Raw genomic sequence first — 7,744 nt, 5'->3', positions numbered from 1 at the left:
TTTTGTTTTGTTGTTTTTTTTTTTTTTTTTAGCTGAATTTCTATTTCAGTATAAAAGTATGCAGTTTGTTATACAGGTTGTTATGGTTCCCAAGAAAAGATGTTTCTGTAGTTTATAGGTGTATAGTATTTTTTGTTGTGCAAATGATTATTCAGAAAATGAATCTACTTTTCTTAAGACATTCTTTGTAGAAATGATTTCACCACTTAATTTATCTGGTAAAAATCAAAATAATGTATCTGTGTAGGGATCTTTAAAGCTGATAGAGGTGGCTATGTATACAACCTATTTATATAAATACTTTAAGTATCTCTGTAAAAATAATAAAATATGGATTGCAAATATGTAAAAGGGAAGAATTCTGAAGAACTTTGTCCTTAGTTGGACCAAGTAAAAATGACTAAGGTTAAGGACCTGATCCTGCTAACACATGCTTGACAGCATTACTTCCACTGGCCAAGGACAGTGGCCTATTTTTCTGCCTCAGTTGTGTGCAAATATTTGCAAGATTGGAGCTAAACAGTGACTGAGGGTGTTGACCTGTGTTTTAAAAATTCATTATAGAAAACATTCAATGATGCACTTGTTGGTATTCTTATGGTAAAGATAAGAGGTGTCTTTATACTCATTGGGGTGGGTGGGAGCTTACACAGTGTGATTCTGTCCAGTTCTTTAACAGAAGCTTAAATTTTAATAATGTTACTTTAAATACGTATGTAAAAAGTATTACTGTTTGGAAAGCTGCTGTTTGCTGAAACTGTCATTAAGTATTTTCTGTGAAGTTGTGCCAATTAATGAAACTATTGAGTTCAATGTTAGCCATTTAAAAAGTAGACATGGCGACTTGTTTGTGAAACAAAAACCAGCAGAAGCAAGCCATAGAAACAAACAACATGGGTTTCCAACCCACCCTGCCTCAAGTAAGGAAACATAAGAGTGTCTAACCAAAAACTTCCACTCCAGTGAATGGTAACACTGAAAGTAGAAACCCAGTTGGCACAGCCCACCTTCTAAATGTTCATCAATAGTTCGTGTATTTTACTTTTAAATAGATTCTAATTAGGAAAAGCTGTTTAATCTTTAAACGTCTTAAAATTTATGGTAATACTTAGGTTAAAGCAGTAGAAAAACTATTAAGAAATATGATATGAAGGGTTTTGTTCCATTTCTTTTTTGCTGTATGAAGGATGATTGTTCTGTCTACCGTACTTTTTGGAGTAATAACAGCTTTTTTGCACTATGTAAATACTAGTGGGGGATTCTTCCATAACTAATAAAAACAATTGTAGAAATGTATGGTGTTATTAGTGATGTGTTTGTTCCTCGCTGCTGCATCCTGAGTTTGGGTTGCCAAAGGTGGCCTGGGCAGGACAGGAGAGGGCAGAACGCTACCTGTGAGTCCCTGCTGGGTCAGGGCAGCGCCCTGTGCCCTGGTCTCACACTATTAGCTTCGAGCCTGGGCAGTCGCCTTGATGGAGCAGTCCCTGGCAGAGGGGCTGGGGATCAGCTGGGGATTTTGGCAGCAGGGAGTCCAGTTCCTTGTTACTCATGCACCACCCTGTACCATAACCATAAAACCACGTGAGAGAGAGAAATGCTACCATTGTACAGGCATCCTGGGATTGAAGTAGGTCCAGCATATCGTGTTGGAAGTAACTATCTAAGAGCAGAAGAGTGAGAATAACCACAGGTACCTCCAAAAGAGTGGATTTCGTGCATACTGCTAATGTATGAGAGTTGAAGTCAACCTCCTGCTGTTGCTATAATTGGGTGATAAATTTACTTTGGCAAACAGCAGCAGGGCATTGGGAGCATCTTGCCCCCAGTTCCCCAGTGACTCACTAGAGCTGCTCACGCTTCTGCGTCTCTAGTAACAGTGTCATTAACTGGTTTTGCAACTCCTACGGGTGAGAATATTTGGAGCAACTCAAAAAGGATGCAGCTTCATCCTGTAATTTCGAGTTTTCTATTTCTGTGCCTTAGCTTTGTGTTTGAATTCTGCTATTGGAGTTGTCTCCATAGAAAATGCTTTTGTGATCTGCCTTAGGCAGCGCAGCAGGTGAGATTACCTCAAAATCACTATTCATGCCTGAGTTTTGCACACACCTCAACCTGATGCAAATCCTGGAAAGTACAAAAAGAATCAGGTGGCACTGTGTAATGTGCTATGAAGGTAACAATTAATTACCCTAAAGCCTTAGGAATTTTTTCTCTCCATCCCCATTTCTCTACCATAGAAAAAGCATTGCACAATTTGTAGCCCTCTGAGGAAGTTTCCCAGCTTCTGTTGAGAAGTTCCAATAATGGAACCATAGATGGCAACTACGTTTTGCACTGCTACACAGTGTCATGTGCAAAGATTGTTTTCCTCCCGCTCTGCTGCACTGAAGTTCATGGGAGCAAGCACTAGTGCTGCCCACGCATGCAGAGCGACCTGAACTCAGACACCAGGTTTAATGCTGGGAGCTGAAGACTCTGCATCAGAAAAGACCCCAGACACTCAAATTGCACTCAGTGCCACAAAGACTGCTCTTCAGATTTGCTTTCAGATTTTTAGAATCACCGTGAAGAAAGGTACTTTTTTAAGAGATGTTTGTTTGGATGGCCAAGAAGGCCAACAGCATCCTAGCTTGTATAAGAAGCAGTGTGGCCAGCAGGGCTAAGGAAGTGATCGTCCCCCTGTACTCGGCTCTGGTGAGGCCGCACCTCGAGTACTGTGTTCAGTTTTGTGCCCCTCACTACAAGAAGGACATCGAGGTGCTTAAGCGAGTCCAGAGAAGGGCGATGAAGCTGGTGAGGGGCCTGGAGAACAAGTCCTACGAGGAGCGGCTGAGGGAGCTGAGCTTGTTCAGCCTGGGGAAAAGGAGGCTCAGGGGCGACCTTATCACTCTCTACAGGTACCTTAAAGGAGGCTGTAGTGAGGTGGGGGTTGGTCTGTTCTCCCACGTGCCTGGTGACAGGACGAGGGGGAATGGGCTTAAGTTGAGCCAGGGGAGGTTGAGGTTGGATGTTAGGAAGAACTTCTTTACCGAAAGGGTTGTGAGGCATTGGAACGGGCTGCCCAGGGAAGTGGTGGAGTCACCATCCCTGGAGGTCTTTAAAAGATGTTTAGATGTAGAGCTTAGGGATATGGTTTATTGGGGACTTTTAGTGTCAGGTCAGAGGTTGGACTCGATGATCTTGAGGTCTCTTCCAACCTAGCAATTCTGTGATTCTGTGGATTTTTGCTTTTGGTTGGGATTTTTTTGGTAGTATTGGACAAAGGTAATACTGCAACTGAAGACTGTACCTTCCCAGGTGTTTTATGACTAAGCAAACAGTACAAAGTCAGGTAAACCTGAGCAGGAATGTGCCTTCTGGCAACAGCAACAGGACCCTGGTGTGCTCACAGCTGGTTCCTTGCAGTTTTCCGCTGAGGTTTGGTGAGCGCTGGCTGAGAGGCGGATGTGTGTGGGTGTCCATCTGGGCGCTCTCTGAAATGCTCAGCTATCTGTCATGTCCTTTTTTATCCAAGGATAGTGCTTAAATGAGTAATGAGGAATTTAGTAATCATGTAACACTGATAACAGACTTGCTCTTATATAAAGACAAACAGGAGCAGGGGGGCTGGAGCAAGCTGCATTTCCTGCAGTTATCAGTGTCGCAGCTCTGTTTGCTCGGCTTCCCCCTGGAGGCTGCAGTTGGCACCATGCGTGCAGGCAGTTTGTATTTATAGGGAGAGCTAACATGCATCCATGCTAAATTTAAACCAACTTTGTGTTTTGTGTGTTGTGTGCCTATGTAGCAGGCTATGCATTTCTTGCAAAGGCATAAAGCAGTGCTAAATATAGGCATTCTAAACTGGTGGGGGGTTTGGTACATTTAAGAAATAAAAAAACAGAAAAAGAAAACACCTGCATAAAAGTTCTGTTGGGTGGCATCTTACAATGGAAAAAAAAATAGACAAAAGGCATTTAAAGCACGGAGATTCTTATAATGCATTTTAAGCGAGGGAAGTACACATCTTCAGATGGTGGTAGAGGAACAGAGCAAATTGGCAGGAAAAAAAAGCAGATAGAAATGTCCCCGAGTCATAGCTTCCTTTCAGATTTGCTATGACAACGTAACGCCAAATTACAGATAACCAACCGCTAAAGGTGGAGGTGGGAGATAGTGTGGGTACGATCTTGGTGGTTCCTTGGGTAGCCTCTGCATGCTGAGGAGCTACTGGGAGAGGTTCAAATTGTTGCTGGAGTTATTCTCTCCAAACATGTGCTTGTGAATTGCCCTACAAAAATCCACTTCCAAGCTGCAATGCAGGAAGGAATGTTCCCTACACACTATCACAGGGATACCACCTGCCCAATGCTGCTAAAGCAGCAGATTATTTCCAACTTCCTTGCGAGCTGACTGCATTTTGTGGTGCTGCTGCTGAAACTTGGTTCACATGCAGGGTGGTTGTGCAGAGCTGGAGCTTTAGGCTATTTTGGGATCAGCCAAGATTTGTCTTTGCATCCCTCCTGCTGCAGGACTGTATTGGCAGCCAGAGACAGGCAGGCGATGCCGCATCTGCTTTGCTGCCAGCACTTTGTGGGACAACAGCCATCAGAGGCTGTTTTAATCTGGAGTTGTTTGCCTGATGGGCTTCTGGTGACTTCCCATGGGCTTGTCCTTGCAAGCAGTGCTGGGCAGGCCAGCAAGTGCCACGGGACACACCTTGGGGCTCCTTGGCTGTATCTCCCCTTTCAGAAAGCTTGGGCACTCTGCCTGCCCTTTGGGTACGCTGGGTTCCCGGTGGCTCGTAGCAGCTCTGCCCGTAACTCAGATCCCTTTGGTGCAGCTCCCTTGTAGGGCCTTGCAGAGGCTGGCATCACCCCATCGCAGAAGGGATGGTTGTGCCACAGGGACCACCTGGTTTGGAGCAAGGCAGTGTTGCTGCAACTGGTTACACTGGGCTAGGTAATGCAGTGTGGTGCTCTAGAAGAAGGGCAACTTGTCTTTAACTTCCCCAGGAGGTATTTCCTGGGGCAGACCCTCCAGAGCTGGAGCAGGAGAACAGTGACAGCCTCATCACTGGCTCCCCTCCTGCACAGTGGGACATGTTGGCAACCCTACCTCTGCCCTCTGCCAACCCATCCTGCTCTCAGCTCCCTGTCTTCAACCCACACCCCTCCTTTGACCCTTCTGAAATGAGGGAAGTGGCCTGCAGCTGGCAAAGGTGCCTGGGCTTGGCCTTTGACACCACCACCAAGGTGCCTGTAGAAGATAAAGCAGTGGGAATGACCCAGTAGGTGGGAAAATCCACTTCTCTCGACTGAAGGGGCGCAGTGACTCTCACTCATGCAAAGTGAGCTCCAGGGCTTCCCAAAGCTCCCTGCACCCAGGCTGCTGGTCTGGGGGCTTTCCTGCCACCCCACAGCACTTGGCTGCTTTCTGCCTGCAGCAGCCAGGCATGTCAAGGAGTAAGCGAGCAGGTGAGCTCAGTGCACCTCAGCACCAATTAACGCTGCTGCTGCTATTTATACAGGGGAAAAAAACATCCACCATATACTCTGTGTTCTGACAGAAACGCAGAGCTCTGGTGGGCAGGCTGCCAGGTGCAAAAAGCACGTAGCAGCTTTGTGCTGGCTCCTGTGAGCACTGTTTGCTCCGTGCTGTCTCGCCGCTGCCTCTGCAGCTGTTGCGGAGGGATGCTGGAGGTGCCTGGCATCAGCTGCCTGCTCCCTCCCCTAAATGCTGCTGCCCCTCACTGTGGTGGCACCTGCCAAAGTGCCTGGTCCCTGCAGTAACACGTGACAGGGGCTGCTCACAGTTTTTTTCTTGTAGGGTATTTGGGGGCTCAGGGCTGTAGCCACTCTAACCAAGGGAGGTCTGGGTTCCTAACTGTGTGCCAGGAGGCAGTTCCCATAGCCTGAGAAAACACACAGGCTTCAGCCTCTTGGAAGTATACACATTGCACATCAACACCCTTGCAAAGGGGCAAAATGCTGCTTCCTCGTGCTTTCCTGGCAGCATGGGGCTGGGCAGCAAGCTGGGCCAGCACCTGAAGCTCCCAGACATTGGGTCAACCAGGAACTGAAGCCATGAGCAAGGAACACAGGCTCCTTGTGGGCTTCATGCAAGGCTATAGGCTCAGTTTCACCAGTGCTTAAAGGAGCTTTGTTCTCTGTGCTGGTTAGAGGCCAATTTCCCAGTATCTTAAACAGAAATCTTGTTTTTAGCCTCAAGAAAAAGCTTTTTAATTTACAAAGGCATGGCATTTTTCTTTCTTCCTCCTCCCCCTCCCTGCCATTGCTAATATTCCTTGGACAATGCTGCTCTTTGCTGGCTTCTGTTCTCAAGCTTGTGTTTCTGTAGTGCTGCTGAAATCAGAACTTTCCACAGCCAGTTCTTCGCTTCCCGCACCACCACCGCACTGGTGGGCTGCCAAGTGCTACACTGCACCTCCGTGGGGAGCCCCCAGCCCCAGGCATGCCTTGGGACACAGATCTCAGGCTCCTCTTAACAAGTGGGCTGCAGCATTGTGGGATCTTTTTCTTGACAGTGTCCCCTTCTGCCACTCTGGTTTAGGGCCAGTCCTTTCAGCACTTTCAACTTCCAGGTTCCCCAGCCTCCATTAGCGCGGTTGGAGGCGTTTGTGCACCTCTGCTGGGGTAGGCAGGGACCTCACACCTCGGTAAGGTGCTCCAGTTGCATCCCAGAAAGGTTGGTTTAAGGTACTGCAGTCTCCCCAGGCAGCAGGAGAGAGGGCTGAGATGAGGACCAGCACTGGCTAAGGCCATCCCACGGCCCATGGATCCATCCCTGCCTGAGCCAAGGTGCAGGGCAGCATCCCAGTCCCTGAGCCCCTTTCCTGGTGCCATCGTCCTCATCGGGGGGCTGCTGGAAGGCAGGAAGCCCCTCACTGGTGGGAAGGACGGGGAGGCCAGTCTCGCAGGACACAGAGGCCTAGGCGGGCTGGCTGCAGTCTTTCGGGCTTCCCTGAGCAACCCGCACCCCTGCTGGCAGCAGCCGAGCCCCGGACGGGCCCCGCGGCCTCGCTCAGCCCCTCTGCGTGCATCCGGGCCGTGCAAATTGCGAGGCTGAGGCTTAAGGCTGCGGGCGGGCGCGCTGCGGATGCGGGGCCTCCCGGTGCCCGCACGGAAACGGCGGCGCCGAACCGAGCCCAACGGCCCCGCGGCCCCCGCTGCTCCAACGGGGCCGGGGCCGGGGCCCGAGCCGGGCCCCGCAGCGCCCCCCGCGGAGCCCCGCCCGCTCTCCCCCTCCCCAAAACCCGCGCGCGCCAAGGGCGCGTGAGCCGGTGGCGGACGGCGATTGGCTGCCGGCAGCACCCCGGGGGCCGCCGGGCCGCGGCCGCCCGCCGAGCGCCATTCACGGCGCTGCCCGCCTGCACGCGCCGAGGCTCATTCATAAAAAAAAAAAAAAAAAAAAAAAAAAAAAAAAAAAAAAACTTCATTCATAAAAGCCGCGGCGGCTCCGCGCTGCGGAGCTGCTGCCTCGGCCGGGCCGGGCCGGGCCAGGACAGCACGGGCCAGGACAGGACAGGACAGCGATGGTCCCGGCGCCGGTCCCTGCGCTCCGGATTCCGGCGCTGAAGGGCTTTGGAGCAAGAATTAACGAGGGCGATGCTGAGAAGCGCTGCCACTGCTCACACCAGTGCCTCCCTTGAAATACACCCGGCTTGGTGCTTGCCTGCCGGGCAGGAGCGATGCAGCACACGGATGCTTGCTTTTTTTTTTTTTTTTTTTTTTTTTTTTTCCATTGG

Source organism: Aythya fuligula, chromosome 11 (assembly GCF_009819795.1).
Source record: "Aythya fuligula isolate bAytFul2 chromosome 11, bAytFul2.pri, whole genome shotgun sequence".
Classification (NCBI taxonomy): Eukaryota; Metazoa; Chordata; class Aves; order Anseriformes; family Anatidae; genus Aythya; species Aythya fuligula.
This window is presented reverse-complemented; position numbering follows the sequence as displayed.